The sequence below is a fragment of the Carya illinoinensis genome, chromosome 12, assembly GCF_018687715.1.
Source record: "Carya illinoinensis cultivar Pawnee chromosome 12, C.illinoinensisPawnee_v1, whole genome shotgun sequence".
Taxonomy (NCBI): Eukaryota; Viridiplantae; Streptophyta; class Magnoliopsida; order Fagales; family Juglandaceae; genus Carya; species Carya illinoinensis.
This window is the reverse complement of record NC_056763.1, coordinates 544,344-572,323: the sequence shown is the minus strand read 5'-3', so window position 1 is coordinate 572,323 and position 27,980 is coordinate 544,344. Positions and strand designations below refer to the sequence as shown.

The 27,980-nt window shown below is 37.0% G+C and overlaps 1 pseudogene; it reads left to right on the top strand.

Moving 5' to 3' along the window:
- Nucleotides 1-15,258: 15,258 nt before the first annotated feature.
- Nucleotides 15,259-26,489, top strand: LOC122290047 (annotated as a pseudogene).
- Nucleotides 26,490-27,980: the final 1,491 nt, after the last annotated feature.

Here is a 27,980-nt window from a genome sequence, read left to right as displayed (position 1 = left end):
AGTTTATCATGCAGTGGTACTATAATGCGTAAGTAATGGGTCTAATTAGCCAAATTCAATGTGGAAAATACACATTCTAACTTTCAACTTCAGCCAACAAACACTCTCAATTCCGATAACCCATTTTTCTAAAGTTTCTCATGCAATGGTACTGTAATGCGTAAGTAAGGGGTCTAATTAAACCAAGTCAATGTGGAAAATACACATCCTAACTTTAAACTTATGCCAATGGAAACTCTCAACTCTAGTAACCCATTTTTCTAAAGTTTCTCATGTAGTGTGTGACGCCCCCAAATCCCCACACCCAAACATGGGGAAATCGAGACGTCCGGATGGTGACAACCCGGATCACCATCCTTTCGTCGGGTGCCAAGTGTGTGTAAGAGCAACAAAGTGCACAAGATAAACGCAGCGAAAAGCAAGTCAATAAATAAGTACCAGAATTTTTCTTAACGTAATACAAGCTGTTTAAAACATACATAAATAAAATATTACAAAAAACACAAATACAGGTTTAAAAGCAAATAAAAAGCATAGCATCAGCAACCCGGCGGAGCCGCATCCTCGGGCTCAGCCTCCTCCTCCTCGTCCTCGAACTCTGCACCAAAAGCTACGGAACCAAAAATGGTTCCGCAGGTAAGTATAACCCAAACACTACCAGATAAAAACACATATGACTCAAACAACATGCATGCAAGAACAACCAAAACACATGCCCCGCAAAACCACATTTTCCACGCACGCCAAAAAAACCCATATGGCCCACAAAAACATCCAAGAAGTCAAACCTTGCCATTATCCCCGATAATGGCCCAAACCACAATTTTCCCAGAAAATGGATCATAACCGAAAACCATACCACACCCACACTGTATGCACCATGATCTCCCCTAGGGATCATCCGCACACCCTGGCTCAGTGCCACACCGTAGAGAATGGCTACGCGCGCGACACCTAAACAAGTGATGCCCAGACTCACGTCACACGCGCGAACCATCTGGGCCATCCTCTAGCCCTCGCCAGCGAAAGGCCACGGAGACGGTGAGTAGGGCGATGCCCGGTTCCGCGCCCGGTGAGTTCGTAGCCAAGCATCCCCTAGCCCCGCTCCCGTCATCGCTCTCGACAACTCAGGGGACGTCACTCAGTATTAACCACTCCCGAGTGACCAGAGGAGTTCCGATTTACGCATACACTATGATCTCCCCTAGGGATCATCCGTATACATGGCTCTGTACCACACTGCAGGTAACGACTGCGCATGTGGCACCTAAACGAGTGATGCCCAGACTCACGACACAAGCGCGAACCATCTGGGCCATCCTCTAGTCCCCGCCACTAGAAGGACCACGGAGTCGACACGACATCGTCACCCTATCGTGCGATCCGGTCGTCGCCCTACGACAACCCAGGGGATGTCACTCAGTATTATCCGCTCCTGAGTGACCAGAGGAGCTCCACCGTGATAATAACCCATCCCGGCTTGGGCTCGTGAGACACATGCAACCAAAGACCAAAAACGCCGATAAACATGAAACACTCAAATAAAATAAAAAGCACATGAACGAAATTAAAAAAGCATAAATATCCAATATGCAACGTACGCCGCACGGCACAACCAAAACAACCAACACAACCAACCAAACAAACACTCCGTCCTCAATCCATCCGACCCCCGAAACTCCTCGGACTCAGTCCGGAATCAACAACCAACAACAGATAAATAAATGAAAGAGCAATATATATTAAAATCTGAAAATAGGGTTTAAAAAATACTTACAGCGCTATATGGCAATTTTAGAAAACAAGCGGCGTTGCAAACGGCGGAAAAACAGCAACGTCACAGTGAAAATTCACTGTGGCCGTGGGTCCGAAAAACCCACTTTTGAACGGGGACAAACTAGGACACGAGATTGATGGGGAATGGTCAAGGGATGGTTGTGAAGCTAATGGAAGTGACGGACGGCCGTGGGTGGCGGCGGAATGGCCGGAAATGGCCAAAAAGAGCAAATCGGAAAACAAGCTCGTGGGAGCTGCTCCGGTGGTCGTTGGAGGCCGGAAATGGGTGGGTTAGGACGGCAAGGGACCGGTGATGAAGTGGTGAAGAAATGGTGGCCGGAGGTGGAGCGACGGTGGCGGATCGGAGTGAAATCCGTGGAGGCTTGTTGGGCTTTTTCCGGCCAAATGGCCGGCCGGTTGGGGGTGGTTTTCGGTGGGGAGGCGCACCGGAGGGAGGGGAAGAGAATGGGACCGGTGGGGGTCCGGTTGGTGGCCGGACGGCGTTGGGCTGGAGGAGAGAGAGGGACGACGCGGGGGAGAGGGAGGAGAGAGAGAGCTCGGGGGGGGAAGCCGATCGGGGAGAGAGAAAAAGAGAGAAAAAAAAAGAAAAGAAAAGAAAAAAAAAGAAAGAAGAAGAAAAAAAAGAAAAAGGAAAAAGAAAAAGAAAGGAAAAAGGGAAAAGATATAGGGAAAAGATGAGGTCCAATCCTCATTTCGGGAAGCAAAACTAACCCGCCAAAAAGATTAAAAACCACAAAACAATTAAATAAAACACAACATCAAATAAACTAAATTAAATTAAAAACCAATTTTAAAAACGCGAATAAATTAAAATAAATAGCTAATATATTAATTAAAATAAAAACAAATATTTCAGCGAAAATACACTCAAAAACGGGTCATCACATAGTGGTACTATAATGCGTAAGTAATGGGTCTGATTAGCCAAAGTCAATATGGAAAATACACATTCTAACTTTCAACTTCAGCCAATAAACACTCTCAATTCCGATAACCCATTTTTCTAAAGTTTCTTATGTAGTGGTACTGTAATGCGTAAGTAAGGGGTCTAATTAAACCAAGTCAATGTGGAAAATACACATCCTAACTTTAAACTTCTACCAATGAAAACTCTCAACTCCAGTAACCCATTTTTCTAAAGTTTCTCATGCAGTGGTCCTTAGAGTCATAATGTTTCTTAATTCAATGGGTCCAAAGTCTAAATACAATAATAAAGTAAAAAAAAAAATTGATATAATATAATACATGTACTAAGACCATTCCGATTACATATACTTTTTGAAAGGGTCCACTCTAATTTAATATTTTAAAATACATTAATTATTGAGAGAACTTGAAACAAATTAAAATTTTGAATTGGGTACTATTTATTAATTATTAGAATTTCATAAAAGTTCTTTGACACCACATTTATTAGTGGGTGCATGCTAACATCTTTTTTACAAGTTTTTAACGGGAGCATAAAGGGATGGACATGCTAATCCCTTTAATAAAAGTTGCAAAGGGGAGTTAGAGTTATAATTGTGAAAAGTTTTAGTGTTTAAGCAGTTGAGAGATCCTTAAGAAAAAGATAAATATAAAATGTAGATCTTTATAAATTATAATATTTATTTTTGGATGTATAGATCATATATTGAACATCATTAAATATTTACTAGTTAAATATATTATGACTTACATCTTATGACTATCTTTCTCTCTCATCTAGATTCTAAATTTTAAATAAGAATTTTATCAATATGTAGTTAAGTCGGTATCTATCTATATAATTTAAGAAGCATCATTTGTATTCTATTGAGCTAATTAATCATTTTATTTTATTGACCTATACCAACCCTTCACATGTTAAAAAGCTTTTCATTGTATTGATCACTTAATTATCACAATAAATCTTAATTTTTTAACATTAAGATTTATGATTGCCAATTCAATAGAGAGGAAAAAAAGATAAGAAATTTTATTTTATAGTGGTTATTAATTACTTATTTCTTTGACTTTTCTACACTTATCCCAATTATTTTTTTACTATTACTTTTTAAATTAAAAAAAAATTATTTATCTTATCGTTGCTATTAACTCAATAGTATTTACCTTTTAACTTCTTGATATATTAAATATGTTAGTTTTTATGCATTTCAGTACCCAAATGGACTGGGTAGAATGTTATCGTCATTAGGAGAGAGAAAAATTAAAGTGACGTACTTTTCTTGACTATTACTTCATGTATGTGTTAGTTTAGGTAGAATTTGAGGACACAAGTTGTGACGCCCTAAATCTCCACATACAGACACGGAGAAATTGAGACGTCCGGATGATGACAACACGGGTCACCACCCTATCGACGAGTGCCAAGTGTGTGTATAAGCAATAAATGTGCAAAAAGAAACACGCAGCGGATAACGAAAGTCATAACTAAGTACCAGAATTTTTCTTGGTTTAATACAAAGCGGTTCAAAACATACATAATAAAATATTACAAGATACAAAAATAGTTCAAATCCAACAACAAGGCATAAACTTTCACTCAATACTCCGGTGGAGCCGCCTCCTCGAACTCGGGCTCAGCCTCCTCCTCCTCCTCCTCCTCGATATCTGCACCAAGATCTACGGTACCAAAAATAGTACCGCAGGTAAGTAAGATCCAAACGCCACTAGATAAAAGCATATTAAAACTCAAACAATATGCATAAAGGAATGCAAATGTACATGAACTGTAAACCACATTTTTTCCACGCACGCCAAAAATCTCATTTGGCCCCAAAAATGCATTACTTTCCAACTCACGCCAAAAGCCTCATTTGGCCCAAAACCAACTCAATCCAATATCCAATTAACCCGAATGCACCATGACCACCCCTAGGGGTCATCCGCACACCCTGTCTCCTGTGCCACACCGCAGGTAATGACCATGCGTGTGGCACCTAAACGAGTGATGCCCAGTTCTGCGCCCCGCACGTTCGTAGCCAAGCATCCTCTAGCCCTCACCAGCGAAGGGTCACGGAGTTGGTACAAGAGCGTTACCATCCCGCCTGCTCCCGTTGTTGAACAGCAACAACTTAGGGGACATCACTCAGTATATTACGCTCCCGAGTGAACAGAGGAGCTCCACCGAGATAATACCCCATCCTAGCTTGGGGTCGTGATACACACGCACCCGAAAATCCATTTACGCCAACAAAACATGGTTTTTCTCAATTAAATAAAATGCACGTGCATGCAACATGTAAATGTAACCTCAAGGCACCAAAACAACCAACCAATCACAAATCAACAAACCAAGCAACTCCGTCCTCAATCCATCCAACCCTCGAACTCCTCGAACTCAGTCCGGAATCAACCAACCAGAAGTCAAATAATTATTGTAAGAGCAAAATATATTTAAATCTAAAAGTAGAGTTTGAAAAATACTTACAGCGCTATAAGGTATTTTTCAAATGCTCACGGCGTTGCAAACGGCGGAGAAAAAGCTACGTAACAGTGTATTTTACACTGTGGCCATGGGTAATAAATTACCCACTTTCGAACGGGGACAAACCAAGACACGAAATTGATAGGGAAGGGTCTATGGATGTTTATGAAGCTAGTGGAAGTGAGCTTTGGCCGTGGGTGGCGGTGAAAGGCCAAAAAGGGGCTGAACGGAGTTGAGCTCGTGGGAGCTGCTCCGGCAACGGATCGGGGTCGAAATTGGGTGGGTTAGGTCGGCAAGAGGTATGGGAAGAAGTTGTGAAGGGGTGGTGGCCGGAGGTGGAGCGACGGCGCTGGAAACAGCAAAAAGCTGTGTAGCTTAGATGGGCCGTATGGGGCTAACGGCGGCTCAGATGGGGCTGGGATTCGGTGGGGTGGTGCGCCGGCCAGTGGGGGATCGAATGGTGGGGGTGGTGTTGACCACGGCGGCCAGACGACAGTGAGTCGGGGCTGGTCAACGGACGGCGACGGGGAGAGGGAAGGGAGGCAGCTCGCGTGCACAGGAAGAAAGAGGAAGAAGAAAGAAAGAAAAGGAAAGAAAAAGAAAAGAGGGAAAGAAAAAGAAAGAAAAAAGAAAAAAGGAAAAGAAAAGATGAGGGAAAGAAATGAGGTCCAGTCCTCACTTCAAGAATCCAAAAACTGATCTGCCGAAAATAATTTTAAAAACATAAAACGACTAAAATAAATTAAACACCACATCAAATAAAATAAAACCAATTTAAAATACAATAATTTAAAATAAAAGAACTATTATATTAATTAAATTAAAAATAACTCATTCAGTAAAAATACACGTAAAAACGGGGTATCACACAAGTCAAGCAAAAGTCAATAAATATTTCTCAATTCAAATTTCTGCCTAAGGTTAATTAATTGGGCTTATGAATTAACTACAACAAGCTTTTTCTTACTTGTCATTATGAAACAAACTAAATGTTTGCAAATATATTTTGGGTTATTACAATATAATACATGATCCACTTTGGGTACTTTTCCTCTCTCATTGAATCTTCACCATAATTCAATTACACATGACCCATTGTACCCACCTTGAACATGGCCCTCACTTAGGCCTCGTTTGATTATACAGATGAAATGAGATGAAAATTAAAAATTGTATAAAATATTATTAAAAAATAATTTTTTAATATTATTTTTATTTTGAAGTTTGAAAAAGTTGAATTGTTTATTGTATTTTGTTTGAAAATTTGAGAAGAAATGGTTTGTGAAAAAGTTTGAAAACATTTAGCATGAAATTGCATATTGATTTGATGATCAGTGAAATTTGAGGGAATTAATGCCCATCATTCTTGGATCAAGTTTTGATATTTCAATATCGGGCCCCTTGGGGGAAGGCGGGGTCCCTAATAGAATAACAGCAGAATTGTATGGTTAGTTAATTCAAATTGCTAGTACATGGATTATATATACAAAATAATGGCAGCTCATAGATCAGTCACAATCAATAGTGTGGAAACTAATTATGGCAATCCATGTGAATGTGGAATTTAAAGGCATTGCGCTTTCATGCTTAGGATTAGATTCTGATCAGTCAATGTCAATGTGAAATAATTTAGCTCCTCCCTTACGTTAATTTTCATTCATGAAACATTCAAAGTCTCTTCTTTTCACGCATTCTCCCATTAATGTGCCATTCTTTTGCATACTAGGAATGTTTTGTGCCAATTCAGAACATGGACACCAACTTCCTAAGACAACTAATTGATGTAAATGACTTGAGATCAGAATCTTACGAACAATTCATCAAATAATATCTATTTTTCTTATTTTATAGCAAGCCATGTACAATCAAAGAACAATTAAGAATGAACTCAAGGCTAATATCCTCTCACTACAAAAAAAAAAAAATTATGATGCATTACATAATCTCTTACATATATTGAGTATATCATGTGATCAGTTTGTTTGTCGTTCTTACAAAAAAGAAATCTACCAAAGTAAAGGTACACTATTTATCAATTATAAAATCACCACCTAAAAAATTTAACTAAATAAGTGAAGTGTACAATCAGAACTTAAACCCAACGTCTGTGACGCCCCCAAATCCCCACGCACGGACACAGGAAAATCGAGACATCCGGATGGTGGCATCACGGGTCACCACCCTATCGACGAGTGCCAAGTGTGTGTATAAGTAACAAATGTGTACGAAGAAACACGCATCGGATAGCGAAGTCAGAAACTAAGTACCAAAATTTTTTTCTTAGTTTAATACAAAGCCATTCAAAACATACATAATAAAATATTACAAACTACAAATATAGTTTCAAAGTCAAATACAAAGCATAACCCAACTCAGAACTCCGGCGGAGCCGCATCCTCGGGCTCAGCCTCCTCCTCCTCCTCAAACTCTGCACCAAAATCTACGGTACCAAAAATGGTGCCGCAGGTAAGTAAGATCCAAACACCACTAGATAAAAACATATTAACTCAAATAACATGCATGAAAGAATGCAATGCACATAACCCACAAAACCCATTTTTCTACTCACGCCAAAATCCCATTTTTGGCCCAAAAACATTACCATTAAAACCATTCCTCCTCATTATGCCAGATAATGGTCCAAAACAGAAACCACCATTTTCCCAGAAAATGGATCACATAGCCTCAAAACAAACCTCGCCATTTTTTCAGAAAATGGCCCGTAACCAAAACCATAAAAACCGATCCAATTATGCATGCACCATGATCTCCCCTAGGGATCATCTGCACGCTCTGGCTCTGTGCCATACCATAGGTAACGTCTATGTGTGTGATACCTAAATGAGTGATGCCCAGTACTTGCACCCAGCGTGTCCCTGGCCAGACCATCCTCTAGTCCCTGCCACTCTAGGGACCACGGAGTCGACACGACAGCGTTACCGTATCATGCGATTCGATCGTCGCCCTGTGACAACCCAGGGGATGTCACTCAGTATTATCCACTCCCGAGTGACCAGAGGAGCTCCACCGAGATAATAACCCATCCCGACTTGGGCTCGTGAGACACACGCACCCGAAAATCCATTTACGCCAACAAAACATGACTTTTCTCAATTAAATAAAAAGCACATGAATGCAACATGTAACGCACGCCTCAAGGCACAAATAACCAACCAATCACAAAACAACCAAATCAAGCAACTCCATCCTCAATCCATCCGACTCCCAAACTCCTCGGACTCAGTCCGGAATCAACCAACCACCTAGATAAATAATTATTGTAAGAGCATAATATATTTAAATCTAAAAGTAGAGTTTGAAAAGTATTTACACTGCTATAAGGTATTTTTCGAAAGCTCGCGGCGTTGCAAACGGCGGAGAAAAAGCAATGTAACAGTGTATTTTACATTGTGGCTGTGGGTAATAAATTACCCACTTTCGAACGGGGACAAACCAAGACACAAAATTGATAGGGAAGGGTCTTGAGATGTTTATGAAGCTAAAGGAAGTGAGTTTTGGCCGTGGGTGGCGATGGAAGGCCAAAAAGGGGCTGAACGGAGTTGAGCTCGTGGGAGCTGCTCCGGCAATGGATCGAGGCTGTAAATGGGTGGGTTAGGTTGGCAAGAGGTAGGGGAAGAAGCTGTGAAGAGATGGTGGCCGGAGGTGGAGCGACGGCGCCGGAATCGGCAAAAAGCCGTGTGTCTATGAGGAGCTCGTGGCGGCTAACGGTGGCTCGGATGGAGGTGAAACTTGGTGGGGATGTTCACCGGTGGTAGGGGAAGAAAACTGGGTGGGTGGTGTCAGCCACGTCACCGGCGAGCAACGGTTCTGGGCTAAGAAAGCAACCGGCGACAGAGAGAGAAGGGAGAGCTGGTGCCGTGACTTCCAGCCGTGCGTGGCGGCTAACGGCTGCACGGATGGCCCTGAAAATTGGTGGGGGTGATCACCAGCCGGAGGGGAGTCGAACGGCGGGGGTGGTGTTGACCACGCCAGCCGGCAGCGGCAGGTCTGGGCGGTCAAAGGGTCGACGACAGGAAGGAGAAAGAGGCAGCTGGGCGTGCGCGGGAGAGAAGAGAAAAAGAAGAAGAAAAAAGAAAGAAAGAAGAACGAAAGAAAAGGGAAAAGGAAAAAGGAAAAAGGGAAAAAGAAAAAAAAAAAAGAGAAAAGAAAAGAAATGAAGTCCAATCCTCACTCCGGAAACCAAAAACTGATCCGCCGAAAACGATTTTAAAAAAATAAAACGACTAAAATAAATTAAACACCACATCAAATAAAATAAAATCAATTTAAAATACAATAATTTAAAATAGATGAACCAATATATTAATTAAATTAAAAAATACTCCTTCAGTGAAAATACACGTAAAAACGGGTCATCACATCCTCCCCCCCTTAAAACAAATTTCGTCTTCGAAATTTGCAAGATCAACCATCAGCGCCAAAAAGATACAAGATACAACTCTGGACATATTTGAGAGATACATATCATCAACAACTCCCAACAAATTCCAATAGTTATTATCTTCACACCATTAATTGCTAATATCGACGACGTCTCTGCTTTACCTTCCGAATTTCCATCCTATTCCAACTTTGGTAACCTAATAGCCACTTCCAAAGTTGACCATCAATAAATGAAATTTGTACGACCAAATGATTAATCTCCCATTAAAACTTCGAATCACTACTAATTCCTCAAAATCAACACAAAATTTGAATTTCTAAGAATCTCCAAAAATCATGCTTTCACGCGCACTCTGATAACTCACCAAAATACATAAAGGTTATATCCTCATAAATTAACATTGTCAAGTACAAGCTCAATCCACACCTAATCACAAGAAAATCTTTACCACATTTCTATAGAAAATAATATACCTCCAAAACCCACAAATCTCCACTCATTCCTCATTTGGCCATCGCTGCTCTAATCAAAAATCAACATTCCGCAAAAATACGTCCATGATTGTTGACAGAAATCAATACCCATCAACCTCAACATCCCAAATTGAAAACAAGCATCATCCTTTCAAAATAAACTACCACATCTCAGGTAAGGAACATAACCTAAAAGGCTCGAATCTATATCGACCAACCTACAAGAGCGACTATGAACTTTTACCTGACAATCTATATTTAAAAGCTCATCACCTAAATTATGAATATCATATAACCTGACAATGACTAATCTTAATACGAACCACCATAAAACTCACCAAAGCATTACTGAAACCTTCTTGGTAACTTGCCCACTTATATCTACTTCCATAAGCCAGTATTTATATGACTAGTTTCTTCAATTGCACATCCCCATTAAATCTCAAGGCAGGCCATACTACTCAAATCTTCAATCCTCCAAAATTTTTCCACATCACTCTTGGATCCTAAAGCCATATTACCTTCTAAATCTATTTATGTTATCCACCGTTGATGCCTAAGTTCCAACCTCCAAGATTTCATCATACACCACACATAGTGACCTAACAAACACTCTTCAAACTAAATAATAATGTCTATAATTCTTCCGACTGGACACTTAGTCTCTAAGACACAATATAGCTCCCGAATTTAAATTCCTAAGTGAACTCAAGTCACGATTAATTCCTGCGAATAATCACAATAATCAATGCCTACCATCATTCTATTGTGTAACCCACTTCGACTGTACACTTTGATCATCTTACCAAAACTCACAGCCAAAACCAATAATCATCCGACGTACAAGTGATCCACTGCTACCATTTCCATCATCTAGACTTATATCCTCAAATCAACAAAAATCATTCCTGAATCTGCTCAACTTATATCTTTAAATATGCCAAAATCCATTCCTAAAAGTTGGCCAAACATACAGCCCCAAACCCAAAAATACTAAAATACCAACACTCAAATTAACATACTCATTTAATACCAACACATAAACTACCATCTCCAACACCCCGGATGGACCTATATTTTTAGGATCGACAAAATTATTTCCTAACCTACACCACCTTAGTCCTGAAACCTGAAAGGAATCATTTCCTAAAATTTACCAACCCTATAACCCCCAACTCGAGAATAAGCATCTTCTAAACCATAAATTTCCAAAACCTTTTTTTTTTAAAAAAAAAAAAACAACCCTCTTCATGAGTTAGCAAAACATTACCTTCGAGTCTCATAGAGAAAATCTCTTCTTGAAAATCTACATATCGATTACTAAAATTAGACGAATTGGTGTCTTAATGGTTGTAGACAAATTAACTCACAAAATGTCATCAATGTGCTTTAGGCAAAATCTGAAAGTTCCAATTTAATCGACTCCTCAAATGTTCATTGAACCTACCATCTCAGGTTCCATAAGCTCATTCCGTAAATCCTATAGAATTTTAACTTTAGATTCTTTGCGCTCTTATTAGTTGTTACCTCCATTCATTCATGGCTCATGCCTTCGTCCTTATGGATTCAACTAAATCACGACATTTCCTTGCCCAAGCTTAAATCAGTAATTAGCCATCTAACCCATGTATGCGCACTCTATCTAGGACCATCATTGTACTCTAAAAGGTTTGAAACCTCCATCTACTCAAAGGAATACTATAACTCCAACATAATAATAACCATTTTTGAACTAGAGCAATACCCCTAAACTTTAGAAAATACGCTCCTCGAAAATTTCCATATCAAAAACTTAACTCTGATCACCCTTATGGTAATGGTTACAGAGTAATCAAACTTTAAGATAGATCGAGTTAGCATACCAAATCCGCATATCTAAAACTCAAGTCTTATTATAAGGCAGTTCATCAAGTCATTCTAAACCTTTGATCATCTAAAGATCATTCTCTGAAATCAACAAGATTGAAGACCTTAGATCTGATAATAAAACAATCGCCTCCCAAAACTTTCAAAATCTAAAACATTAATTGATAACAAATCATTTCCTAGAGTCCACAAAACCTTAACCTTAAATGAAACTCTCATCAATTTATTCTTGATGTTAGTTGAACTTACAATCTCCTACTCTAAAGACTCATTACATAAATTCTACAAAACCTAAGATCTCAATCATTTTAGGTGACTTAAAGCTAATTCCCCCCTCCTATTATGACTTGAGTTCCTACTCCACAAAGATCGCCTAAACCATATCATTCCCTTCAAGTCTCGATATTATAACAGCAAGCCATATCGATAAATATTCCAGCCTATTACGCTAAATATTCATACCTAACAGTATTGTCGATCGTACCATCTTCCTGCCATAACACAGCCTTTGACCCCCTTTAAGAAAAACAAAAAACCAACAACATAAAACCGAAAACCAAAACCAAACCACATAACAAGAAACAAAAGAAACCAGCATGCAATAACATAACTAAATAAATATATACCAGCAAACAAGCTCAAATAAATTCAAAACAAATAAAACAAATCAAATAGCAACTATAATTAAAATAAATTTTAAAACACAACTTTAAAAACATTCTGGTACTTCCTACGGGACATATGGTTTTACCCAGAGCCAAACCACTCTGATACCATCTATGACGCCCCCAAATCCCCACGCACGGACATGGAAAAATCGAGACGTCCCGATGGTGATATCACGGGTCACCACCCTATCAACGAGTGCCAAGTGTGTGTATAAGCAACAAATGTGCACGAAGAAACACGCAGCAGATAGCAAAGTCAGAAACTAAGTACCAGAATTTTTTTCTTAGTTTAATATAAAGCCGTTCAAAACATACATAATAAAATATTATAAACTACAAATATAGTTTCAAATCCAAATACAAAGCATAACCCAACTCAGAACTCCGGCGGAGCCGCATCCTTGGGCTCAGTCTCCTCCTCCTCCTCGAACTCTACACCAAAATCTACGATACCAAAAATGGTGTCGCAGGTAAGTAAGATCCAAACACCACTAGATAAAAACATATTAACTCAAACAACATGCATGAAAGAATGCAATGCACATAACCCACAAAACCCATTTTTCCATGCACACCAAAATCCCATTTTTGGCCCAAAAACATTACCATTAAAACCATTCCTCGCCATTATCCCAGATAATGGCCCAAAACAGAAACCACCATTTTTCCAGAAAATGGATCACATAGCCTCAAAACAAATCTCGCCACTTTCCCATAAAATGGCCCATAACCAAAGCCATAAAAACCGATCCAATTATGCATGCACCATGATCTCCCCTAGGGATCATCCGCATGCTCTGGCTCTGTGCCACACCACAGGTAACGTCTATGCGTGTGACACCTAAACGAGTGATGCCCAGTACTCACACCCAGCGCGTCCCTGGCCAGGCCATCCTCTAGTCCCTGCCACTCTAGGGATTACGGAGTCGACACGACAGCGTTACCGTATCGTGCGATTCGGTCATCGCCCTGCGACAACCCAGGGGATGTCACTCAGTATTATCCACTCCTGAGTGACCAGAGGAGCTCCACCAAGATAATAACCCATCCTGGGTGAGACACACGCACCCGAAAATCCATTTACGCCAATAAAACATGATTTTTCTCAATTAAATAAAAAGCACATGAATTCAACATGTAACGCACGCCTCAAGGCACAAATAACCAACCAATCACAAAACAATCAAATCAATCAACTCCGTCCTCAATCCATCCAACCCTCGAACTCCTCGGACTCAGTCTGGAATCAACCAACCAACCAGATAAATAATTATTGTAAGAACATAATATATTTAAATCTAAAAGTAGAGTTTGGAAAATACTTACAGCGCTATAAAGTATTTTTCGAAAGCTCGCGGTGCTGCAAACGGCGAAGAATAAGTAACGTAACAGTGTATTTTACACTGTGGCCGTGGGTAATAAATTACCCACTTTCGAACGGGGACAAACCAAGACACAAAATTGATAGGAAATGGTCTTAAGATGTTTATGAAGTTAAAGGAAGTGAGCTTTGGCCATGGGTGAAGGTGGAAACGGCAGTGGAAGGCCAAAAAGGGGCTGAACGGAGTTGAGCTCGTGGGAGCTGCTCCGGCAATGGATCGAGGCCAGAAATGGGTGAGTTAGGTCAGCAAGAGATAGGGGAAGAAGCTATGAAGAGATGGTGGCTGGAGGTGGAGCGACAGCGCCGGAATCGGCAAAAAGTTGTGTGGCTTGGAGGAGCTCGTGGCGGCTAACGGTGGCTTGGATGGAGGTGAAACTTGGTGGGAATGTTCACCGGTGGGAGGGGAAGAAAACTGGGTGGGTGGTGTCGGCCACGTTGCCGGGGAGCGGCTGTTTTGGGCTGAGAAAGCAACCGGCGACAGAGAGAGAAGGGAGAGCTGGTGCCGTGACTTCCAGCCTTACGTGGCGGCTAACGGCTACACGGATGGTCCTGAAAATTGGTGGGGGTGATCACCTACCAGAGGGGAGTAGAATGGCGGGGGTGGTGTCGACCACGCCGGCCGGCGGCGGCAGGTCTGGGCGGTCAAAGGGTCGGCGACAGGAAGGAGAAAAAGGCAGCTGGGCGTGCGCGGGAGAGAAGAGAAAAAGAAGAAGAAAAAAGAAAGAAAGAAGAAGGAAAGAAAAGGGAAAAGGAAAAAGGAAAAAGGGAAAAAGAAAAAAAAAAGAGAAAAGAAAAGAAATGAGGTCCAATCCTCACTCCAGAAACCAAAAACTGATCCGCCGAAAACGATTTTAAAAAACATAAAATGACTAAAATAAATTAAACACCATATCAAATAAAATAAAACCAATTTAAAATAGACGAACCAATATATTAATTAAATTATAAAATACTCATTCAGTGAAAATACACGTAAAAACAGGTCATCACAACTTCTCTACTTTGATACTATTTGAAATCGCCACTTGTTTCCAAAGTTTAAAGACATATTCTATAATTTCATATGAAATCATCAATTGTCTCAAAACTGTTAGCTTATGAAAATATGTAGATTTTATTATTTATGTGTATATCTTAACATCAATGTGAAAAATGACACATTCCATACGTGGAAGTTATGGCATTAGTGATTTCCACTACTGCGTAAGATATGGGTCTAATTATTAATTAGTCTAAGTCAATACAGTTCCTAACTTTCAATTTCAACCACTCTAACACTCAAAGTTCGGTGTTCCATTTTCCTTATATATATCTTTGTGTTGTCGAAAACCACAATACTCACAATAGAATAGCCTAAACAAGAAGATTTTATATAGAAATGAATATGAGTGTCTTACAATATTATTTCTCAATGAAGGCTTTGCTGCTTTGGGTTTTAGTGGTTTTTGTTCAAACTAGTGAGTACATGGGTTGCTTGGAGGAAGAGAGAATTGGTCTACTTCATTTGAAGTCATTTCTTGTTATATCCATTCGGCCTCTCAAAGCTTATAATTCAGACTATCTTCTTCCTTCATGGGTCAACCATGAGAAGAGTGATTGTTGTGGTTGGGAGATAGCGGGTCACGTGTAACTCCACCACAGGTCATGTGAAAGAACTGTCCCTTGACAATTTATCGCCATATTATCCTACTTAAGATAACAATTTTTATTTCTATTATTACAAAAGGGTGACATACGAGGAACGATGGTTATTAAATGTTTCCCTATTAGAGCCTTTCAAGGAGTTAAGAAGTCTTGATCTATCCTTTAATGCAATCGATGGTCGCATACGAGATGAAGGTATGTTGTGAGGAATGATCAGGAGTTTTATATTCTTATACTCCAAATATATAATATTCTGAAATACAAACTATAATTTTGTAAGTAGCCAACTAACGTTAAAGCATGTGTTTCACTTTCAATAGGCGGCCAGGAGATATAAATTTGTATTCAAGGTGTATGCAAATTCTATGGCTCCACTCAAAGATTCTAAACCCACTCAAATATATATATATATATATAGATTATTCACTCAATCTGTAAACTCTATCTATTTCTTACGATATATTTTGCAGGATTTAAGGAATCTGGAAATTTTAAACCTTGGTTACAACTTCTTTGATGACAATAGCATTCTACAATCTTTGGGTGCTATCACTTCACTCAAGACTTTAAATCTTAGTTGGAATAACTTGGAGGGATACTTTCCAGCTTAAGGTGATTAAAGTGATCATCTCTTCTATCTAATTTTATATTTTAAATCAGAGCATGATTTCATGAATGCATGTATCTAATCTTACTTTGTCGTCAACTTGGATTATCAATGTAGAATTAGTTATGTTGAGAAATTTGAACACGCTGGATATAAGCTCCAATTCATACAATGGTACGCTCCCAAATCAAGGCAAGTACTGTATGCTTAATTAATTGATGATAACTAATTTGGAGTTCTTCAATTGGAGTTAAAATGTCCAAATGGTATTTCTATCTTTCTTTCTTTTCTTTTTTTTTTCTTTTTTTTCTTTTTTGTTGAAGCACAATTAAAAAAATTTATTTTGTTGTGTCTTCCAATAATTTTCTTAATTTGTAGGTTTCGAAAGGCTAGAGGTACTGAGAAACTTGGAGACATTGATCCTCGATGATAATTGGTTTGATGACAGCATCATACCATCTCTAAGTAACCTGACATCTCTTGTGACATTAAGTCTTGCATATAGTTTTTTGGGATATGAACAAGTAAAGGCCGTTGAAGGTAATAAAAAAGTGATCCCCTACATGTATTCATATTATTAATTCTTGGTCCTTGCTTTGAACAAATGTCAAAGGTACTGATGATGAGTCTCGGTGGTTATGGGTACTATAGAATATTAATTTATACTGATCTCGTATATTAATTAATAGTACTACTTAAGAGTTTAAGTGTTTTTGTACTTATGATTTTAGTTTGATTCGGATTTTTCTCCAATGTAATTAAACTAATTTTTCTAGAGATGAATGTCATGTAAGCTTTTTTAGCCTTTTGGATTTCTTAAACGTACGTTTTCTCCAAACTGTTCAATTATTGGACTAGTCCTTTTTGATTTGTCATTATTTTGCTTTCACTCTCACATATTCGTGAGTATTAATTCTTAATCCTTTATTTTAATCATGTTTTGGACCGTTTCTAATTCATGACTTGCGTACATTCCTTATAAGGTGATCATCATGAGTCTAGGTGGTTATGGTATATAAATATTAATTTATGATTATTATGTCATAAGTTCGAATTATGTATATGTAGTATATAAGTTCTAAATCGCGCGCTAAGTTTATTTGAAATACATTTTTGTATAATTTTTTTTCTTCATTTCATAATAAAATAAATTAATAAATTAACTACAAGTTAGAAAATGTTGTCATGGATGATTGTAGAACTTGAAAATTAATATTATATCTTAGTTAAAATTCTCTAAATGATACTAGTTTTTCCCAATCAATTAGTGCGGTCAAATCCTTAAAGATTTTGAATCTTGCTCACAATGAATTGACTGGATCCTTTCCAACGGAAGGAATGTTGATTTTTAGCTTATATATGAACAGATCTTAGTTAATTTAGTTAAGATATTGACTAATCAATTTATAGTATAAGCTTAAATGTGACTTAACAACAAAATAATTTGAAATCATTGATTTGATAATCTAATTCTAAATCATTGACGTTAAGGCAATGAAGGTGCTCACGAGTACTGATACTAATGGCAGCATGAAACATGTTATTACAACAAATTCTACTATGCTATAGTCAAAATGTTATAATTTCTTTTAATGTTATGTAGAACTTGCAAATCTATGTGATGTATCGCGTAGGAAATTAATCTCTCTTAGCTCTATTCTTTCATCATTTGGGTCTCTTAGTTATATGATGATTTTTGTCTTCTTTTTTCTCTCATCTTTTATATGCACCTGCAAGGCAACATTTAAAGTTTCAAACTCCAAAAGAGTGGGTTGTAGATCCTAGGTATAGGTTTTGTATTAAAATTTAGTTATAAGATTTGGTGTGTTTGTTTCACTTTGACTGATGCTAATACCAATATTGGTTTCACTCTACAATTAATCTTTATCATTAGGATTTACACATGAGTCTTGAAGTTGAAATTGTTTATGATTGAGACTGAGCTTTTTGGTTTTGAGATGGGTTAGCTACTATGAGCTGAATGATCAATGAGTTTTTTGCAAACTACATGCTTGGATTTATCTGTCTGCAGGTCCATTTATTGGGCTAAGTGGATTGATTTTTTGATTTATACTATTGTTCTCATTTGGTGATTTCTCTATTTTTCTAATACTAATTACAATAAAATAATAATATGTGAAATATCAATAATTTAAATATAATCTATATGGAATATTTTAATATTCTGGAACAAATTAAAGCATAGGACGTTTTATATATCTATATATTTAGATTTAAAAATATTATTAGTATTCCTATATAATATTATTTGAAAACAATTGCAAATATCTTCATCTTATTTTGCATAATAATTCATAAAAATAAATAATAGTTGTTGGACTAATGTTATTTTCATTTTTCTAAAAGCAATCCTTATTTATTAGGTTGTAATTTACACAGTAATTTTTAATTGATCTCTAAGGTATGATATTGATTGTTTTATTATAATTTCTCAATGAGGAAATGGTGACTATATTCTATTATAGTCTTCCTCCTGGTATGTATAAGTTTTTTAAATAAGAGTTAGGGTTACATGTCCAAGAGTGACCCCTCCCCGCGTTATTAAAATTCTCACTTATAGCGGAGGGAAACCGTAATTATAAGCCCAACCAAAAACCAACATTATACCCAAAGAATAAAAAACCAACAAATAAACCAATACACAACAACCCCCCCCCCCCCAAAAAAAAAAAAAAAAAAAAAACAAAGCCTAACAATATCTCATATCCTAAGACTTGGCAAACCCAAAAAATCCAACCGAAGCAAAGCTCAAGCACGATGAGGCAAGTCACGTGAAGTCATATAAATACAATACTCGATCCCCTCGTCGCCCTGTCTAGCAAGGAAATCAGCAACTCTATTCCCCTCCCTAAATTAGTATAACACCATATATTGAGTACCATTTAGACCCTGCATAACTTCCTCCCAATAATCCCAGTGGTACCTCACTGTGCACTCTTTTTTCCTAAGCGAATTAACCACCAAAACTGAATCACTTTCAATCACAATATTCAAAAATCCCAACTCTTTACAAAGAATTAAACCACCATTGAGCGCTCTTAACTCTGCTTCGTTTTTAGTTCCATAACCAAATTTAGTAGAGAATGCCGCAAAAAATCACCCTATATCATCCCTAATAACCCCACCTCCACCACAATTACCTGGGTTTCTCCTATACAATCCATCCACATTTAATTACATACGTACATTATATATATCATTTTTTAATTCTCAAGCTATGTTTTGACCTGTTGCTAATAGACTTTATTTATAGTCTCGTACATAAAATCTGAATCTTGCTTGGAATGAATTGACAGAGGATCCCTCACATATATGTTGATTTTTCAGCATGTAATTATTATTATTTTTTTTTTGAAAATAGATCATTGAATTCATAAATAAACCGAAGTTACAAGTGTGACTTATCAATACAGGAAAACCAGACTATAAGCCAACCTACGCATCTGCTCTGAAGCATCCCCGCACATATAGTAGCGGACATTGTCTTAACTTCTGAATCTCTCCTGAGCGAGAGAAGATAGCGCTCTGTATTAACAGAGAGGAAAGACCCCCTCCATCCTCCCAGGGAGATGGAGTACAGCACGCTGTTACTATGGACCCCAAGTCCAATAGCCCAATTCCACGATACTAATAACTAAAAAAGCAAACTACAACACATCAAACAAAACCCCAAGCACCGGCCTGAATCCCGACAGGACACCTACCACAGGCATCAGCTAACACGAGCCCAGAACGGCACGAGCACCCAGCTCACGCATGGACAAACAGCCGCTACTATAGAGACTGATCATACGATCACCAGCCATAACATCGCCCGCCACTCTCGATCAACTCTTACCCCGGATTATGTCCGATCAAGCAGCTCATTACCTCACTCGGGTAAAAACACTAATGGTCCCCACAACAGCAAGCACCCACCACGTGCTGTACGGCACGTAAGTACGACTGCAGCATACTCTGAGCAATTTTTCAATATCCTTCCACTACACTGTACGTACGGCAACGGCACTAATAGCACATGACACCCGTATGCCCCGACAGCGCGCCTTCGCATACTCTGAGCAAAACACGTTTTGCCCCACTACATTCAGCAGCTACTTACAACAAACTTCTGAGCAACTACGTACAGCAAGCATCGAATCACAATCTGAGCAGCTCTGCTTTAAGCAGCTACTAACAGCAGACATCGGAGCAGCACCCACCACGTTTTCATCTCTCGCTGAAAACACTGCTACAGCAGGCTAGGCCATCCTGGACGCCGCGATGGGGGCACTCTTCCCTCCTACCCACTGCGGTCGAGGCCCTTATTTTCCATACTATGAAAATAAAAGCAAATACAGCACTAACTAATACAAAGAAACAAATACAAAAGACACTGAAAACAGCAAAACGGAAACTAAACAGAAATGAACTCAGAAACAGAAAGCTAAATAAAGAAAAACTGAAACCAGCAAAACAAAACCAGCTGCGTCACCCCCCATTCCGACCACCTTCCACGAGGATCTCCTCCATGCGTACCGCCTGGCTTTACCTCAGAAAGCTCCTTGAAAACTCCCATGCAATCCAGCGAGCCTCCCGAAAACCATCTCTGTTTTCCATGGATAAAACAGAGCCACTAAACCTCGCGGGAAACACCCTAAATCTACATGCATACCGTAGCTGCTGAGCACTTAAAACCTTGGCTCTACTGCATTGAGACCCTACCCTTCACCACCACGCCCAGCTACGTGGAGTTCCATGATGGTCTTTCTTTTAAAACAAGACGCATTCACAGCCAAACAACGTCCAAGCCCTCCACTCCCTCGTATAAGACATCTTCATCACGTCCGAGTGAGGTAACAAAGATAGAAAACTCCAGTATCCCTTCAACGTCAAAGCCCAGGAGCTTCATCGTATAAACTGCCTTCATCACGTCCGAATGAGAAAAAAAGGTAAACGGCTCCAACGTCCTTGACCATGTATTGAGAACTTTCAGGCCACCATGATCACCGCCAACCGACGCTTATTGATGAACGGAAACTAGCAGAAAAAACAGAAAAAACCAACAAAAGGATTGGAGGGATTGGAGGGAGGGGGAAGCTTCGGCTCCCCCCCCCTCGGGACGGTTTACTCCTTTTTTCTTCTAGAGAGAAGGAGGAGCTTCTCTCTCTCCCGTATCACCCGGGACTACGTCCTACCATCTGACATGTGATGAACCTGATGATGATGTTCTGCCATACTTTGTCCTTGGATTGCAAGATTTTTCGGAGTAGTTTCGTAGCATGTAATTATTAATCCTTCTAGTTGGCATTTGTACAATACTTCTAATGCATAGAGTCGTAGGCCTGACCACATTCAAAATGCTAATGAATTAAACAGTTGTCTGCCGCTTTAATTATCAATGTTTTTTCAAATCCATTTATTATGAGTGGGGACATTTTTTTATTTGTTTTTATAGATGAGATGAGTTGAAATTAAAGTTGAAAGATGAATAAAATATTATTTGAATATATTTTTTTAATATTATTTTTTGTTTTAGGATTTGAAATAGTTGAATTGTTTATTTTATTTTTGTTTTGGGATTTGAAAATTTTGAAATGTTTATTTTATTTTGTATGGGGATTTGAAAAGTTATAATGATGAGATGAGATAAGTTGAGTTGAGATGGTTGGTGAAAACAAACCATGCCTTAATCTTTATTTCTTTCTTTTTAATTCTATTGAAGGACATTGATAAAAGTTATCTTGTTGTGTCTTCCAATAATTTTCTTGCAAGGTTTCAAAAGGCTTGCCGTATTGAGAAATTTGGAGACATTGAACCTCAATTATAATCACTTTGATGACAGCATCATACCATCTCTAAGTGGGCTTACATCTCTTACGACATTGAGCCTTGCGTCTAATTATTTAAATGGTGGAGTAAATTATGGTGAGGGTATTCATGATTATTAATTCTCACACTCCATGTTTGTTTTAAACATTTTCTAATGGACTTAATTATGTGCATCCCTTCTAACGTATTCATGATTATTATATCATGTTGTTCAAAAGTTTGAATCTTGAATATGTACGTAGTTGATATATACGTTCTGAATTGCTAAATTTCTTCTTCATTTTAATATAAAATAAACTAACTACAAATTAATTATAGGTTGGAAATTGTTTTCAAGATTGGAGAAGTTGGAGATATTAGATCTTAGTGGCAATTATCTCATCGACACTAGTTTTCTTCAATCAGTTGCTGCAATCAAATCCCTTAAGAATCTTAATCTTGCTTAAAATGAGTTGAAAGGATCATTTCCAACCAAAGGTATGTTGATTTTTAGACTGATTGATGGCAGCCTTTCTATTAAATATTCAATTGCTACTTTAGCTTATTATATGTGGATAGAGATTGGATTATTCTTTCATAAGCTTTAAATCTAGACTTTTCCACACGTAATTAATTTATTAAAATGTTGTCAAGTTGATTAAAAAAGACTTCATTTATTTAGGAAACAAAAGCCACTTATTATCAATGTTGGTGATTTATTATGTTTTCAAGTCCACTTAATTTTTTTAGGAAACAAAAACTTTTTTTTAAGTCCAGTTATTATGTTTTCTTAATAAATGTTATAGCGTTTACTTAATGACTTTATCTTTTTGTAGAGTTCAGGCAAAAGACTAATCTATATTTGTTTTTTAGATTTAAAATATTATTAGTATTGCTATATATATTAATGATTATTACGTCATCATGTTAATTGTCCAAAAGTTTGAATCTTGATTATGTAGTTCATAAGATCTAATTCACTAAATTTATTCAAAATAAATTCTAATTGTATTGGTTTTTTCTTGGTTTAATAAAAAAAAAAATAACTACATATTGGAAAATATTGTCAAGATTGGAGAACTTGGAGATATTAGATCTTCATGAAAATTCTTTAAACGAAACTAGTTTTCTTCAATCAATTGCTGCATGAGTCAAATATCTTAAGACTCTCAATCTAGCTTGAATATAATGAGTTGACCGGATCCTTTCCAATCAAATGTATAGTGATTTTTTGGGACGTCATTTGTTAGGTTACATGTATGTGACATATATAGCATGCATGTTAATTAAAAAAAAAAAACATAATTTTTTTGTAGAAACAAAAATTACGTGGATTAATCTTTCCCTTTGGCTGAACGATAATTCTAATGCCTAGATTCGTAGGCTTTGAGATACAAGTGAATTACATTTGTATGTGCTGCTTAGAATCAAATGTCAAGATTATTTAGATTTGGACATGATTTTAAACTTGAATTTCATATTACCTTAGAAACAAAAAAAATTTGAAATCGTAACACTGATTTGATAATTTAAATCTAAATCATAGACGTTAAGGCAATGATGATACTAATTAGTGATAGTAGGGGTTGGTGCAATTGCAGCATGAAATATGTTATAACAACAAGTTCTATTATGCTATAATTAAAATGTGATCAATTTTGTTTTTAACTATTATGCAGAGCTAGCAAATTTAAGCAACTTGGAGGTCCTTATCTTGGCAAGAAATTATATTGGTGGATGACTAGCAACCCAAGGTAAGAAAAAATTGTATCATCTACTGAAGAATTAGTATTCTACGGATCTTTTGCATCCACTACACGTGAAGAACACAATAATTAGTATTCGAAGTTCCATTGTCAAGTATCCATTGTTTTGGCAAGAATATACACATAAAAATATCAAATTATCAACTTTCGTTTAATTGGACACGCTTAGGGTTAATGTTAAGAATAATTTTGCCTCTTCAGACATATATATTTGTTATAAAATCAATTGTGGTTTTTTTACAAATGTATAATTGATATTGAAAAAGCAATTATGATTAGAGTTACATTTAGAACTCAAAGTTCAAGAATAAGTATCAAAAGAGTTCATGGTAATTAATTGGTGGGAGATAAGTAGCCAATCTTTATAGTTAACAGGTAAAGTTGACACCATCTTTCTTGTAGAACTAGCCAATTTAATCAAGTTATAGAAATAATTTGGATATTAGTGCAAATTTGTTCTAGTAGGTAAACTTGACACCATCTCTGTTGGAAATCATTTCTCAATCTTTTGGGAAGCTACTCTTGCGCAGGCATTTACTCTTTGTTAGTATTAACCTAATGATCTATAATTACTTTTGAATTGACCATTTTTTTTTTATTGAACATAAAGGTGATTGGTCTAACCGATTGTTAAAGTAGAGCTAGCATAATCAGCTTTGATGCTATTTCTTTTGACAGATCAATTTTGTGCATTGAAGAAGCTTGAAGTGTTAGATCTATCTTACAATTACTTTGAGGGGATCCTATCTACATGCATAAACAATATGACATCTCTTGTGGTGTTAGATATTTCTGCTAACCAATTCAATGAAAATGCTTCATCATCATATGTAGAAGCCAGCAGAACAAGTCTTGAGTACATTGCTTTTAGTTATAACCAGTTTGTGGGCATATTCTCATTCAATTTATTTGCCAATTACTCTAAGCTTGAGGTTCTTAGACTCAATGGCCAAAACAAGAAAGTTGAAATAGAAACTGAAGATTCCATGGGTTGGGCCCTTTGTTTCAGCTGAAGATCATTGAATTGTCTAATTGTAGTTTGAACAAGCTCACCGGCAATATTCCAAAATTTCTTCTCATCCAGCATGAACTGGATATAGTTGATCTTTCTCACAGTAAGTTGAAAGAAAGCTTTCCGAATTGGTTGGTTGAAAACAATACAAGATTACGCATGCTAGATCTTCGAAATAACTTTTTTGTTAGCCAATTATATTTACCAACACTGACCCACACGCATATGACCTGGATGGATGTCTCAGCCAATCACTTGGATGGAAACCTTCCAGAAAACATTGGCAAGATTTTTCCAAACTTATTATATCTAAATCTTTCTAATAATATTCTTGAAGATAATCTTCCTTCCTCAATTGGTGGCGTGTTTTATTTGGAGATATTAGATTTTTCTTCTAATAATTTCTCAGGCAGGGTCCCAAGAGGATTAAATACACTGCTAATAACAACTTCAATGGTGCAATTTTTGTTGGGACAAACCAGGAAATTTTGTAGATGAATGATAATCAATTCACAAGTATCACACTAATACTTAATTCAGCTGTTCATCTATCATATTTAGATATTAGGAACAATAGAATTTCAGATACTATCCCCCGATGGCTTTGGAACACGTGACACTTGAGAACTCTTGTTATGGCTAACAATGGTTCTTATGGTCGGATTCCATATGAACTAAGTATGATAGGTACTTTAGACCTTTCTCATAACTTATTTATGGGATTGTTACCTTTTTGCTTGAATCTAGCAAAGCTTGAACACCTATATTTGTGAGGGAACAAATTCACAGGATCAATACCGAAAGTTCTTTTCAATTCTTCATCTCTTTTGACATTGGATATTGGAGATAACAACTTTACAGGCAACATCTCTATTGAAATCAAACAACTTCAAGTCCTAAGAATACTTTTGTTGAGTGGCAATCATTTCACTGGTATAATTCCGAATCAGTTGTGTTTGTTAAGATTGATAAGCATAATGGATCTTTCCAAGAATGCTTTTTCTATGACCATACCACAATGCCTCTGTGACATACATTTTTGGGAAGATAGAGGCAACTAGTTTTGACTATTTTAGTGGAAACGGTTATTCTACCAAACCCCCATTGGGATTAGCTTACACATATAAATGTTTCTCAAACAAGGATGCTAATGCACCCTCATATGTTAAAAATGTTGATACAGAAGTAGAGATAAAGTTTGTAACCAAATATAGGCCTAGTTCTTACAAGGGTTCTATCCTTGGTTACATGTCTGGACTGGATTTCTCTTGCAACAACCTAACAGGTGACATCCCACCTACGTTAGGCCAAATATCTTCATTGCATGCACTAAACTTATCTTATAATCAGTTGACTGGTAAAATTCTAACAACATTCTCGAAATTGGCTCTCTTGGAAAGTTTAGACCTCTCTCATAATAGTTTGAGTGGAGAGATTCCTTCAGCATTGATTGATCTAACCTTTCTTGAGGTTTTCAATGTGGTCAACAACAACCTATCAGGTAAAGTTCCAGATATGAAAGCACAATTTGGAACATTTGAGAAAAGCAACTATGAAGGAAACCTACATCTTTGTGGACCACCACTAGATAAAAGTTGCGCCAAAGTAAATGAGTCATATCCATCACCAAGGGAGTCTTCAAAATGCTAGTGACAACAAATGGTATGAAGTAGATCCTGTAGTCTTCCATACAAGCTTCTTGGTAACTTACATCATTTTCTTCTTTAGTGTTATTAGTCTTCTTTATATTAATCGTTATTGGCTACAAAGGTGCACCAACTTGATTGAAGATCTTATATACTATTGTTATTATTATTATTTTTTTAACCTTAAAAGGTTATTAAACTGTCTATGTAATTAGATAAATTGATTCTCTTCAGCATCTTTAATGATAGTAATAATGGTTAGTTATCTATGAATTTGGTTTTGAGTAATCAGTTATTGGGCTGAAATATGAAAGAGGTGTTCCCTTAGACTTATTATTCTCTTTGATTATGGATATTGCTTTCCATATTTAGGAATTTTTCATTCTATGTGAGTCTGTTGGATTAAATAAATCAAGTATGAATTAAAAAAATTAAGAAAATTTGGCCAAATATATGAGTCATATCCAACAACAACAGAGTGCATGTTCGAATGAAAGTACCACGAAATTGTATGAAATAAATGGAGGATTTTTTCCTTTCGTGCTTCTTGGTATCTTAAGTAACGTTCTTTTTGGCTGTTAGTAGTCATCTTTATATTGATCCTTATTGGCAATAAAGTGCCCTGGCCAATTTTCTTAAGGATCTTATATACTCGTGTTACTATTATATTTGTTATTTTCTAAAAAAGGTCGTCAATATGTCATTAGATATATTGACTTTCCATGGAAGTGTCATGATAGTGATAATAGCTTGTTGTGTATGCATTTCATTATGATATTTCATTATGATCAATTAATTATTGTGATCAAATATGAAGATTGGTGTTTGGTTATACTTTTCTTTCTATTTGATGATAGGTAGTGTTTTTAATAACTAAAAATATTTTTCTTTATAAGTAGTCATTTGAACCAATCCCATTAGTTTAGTGATAGAACAAATGGTGACCAAACCTATCACGATTGAGGTTGTTCTAGGTTGACCTAACTAAGTCAAAATCCCTATTCCAACCAATCAATCTTGAACCTAATCCCAAACTCTTGGTGAAGGATTGGTCTGTTTTCACTACAAGCTAGAGATATGATCATTTACAATGAGGTCTTTTACAACGATGGTAATTTCATTGTAGATAATGGGTATATACAACAATTTTTTCCTCTTTACAAAAGACACTTTATTTCCTATGACAATAATGAGTTTTGCAAACAAAAATTAACTCATTGTAAATAATCTAATTGTTGCAACAACTATGATTATTTCTATTGAAATTTGTTCCTGTAAATAAACATTGTAATTGCAATAAAATGTTTCGTGACAAATAAAGGTATTAGCAAGGAAACATTTTTGAAACATTTTTGTTGGATTTTATATTCACCAGACTTTTGTTGAAAACTACTTTATATTACCAACTACAATATTTCTTGTTGCAAATAGTTTCTTGCCAACAAATTTAATTTCCTTGCAATTAAGTAAAATATTTGAAAGAAAAATCGGTTGT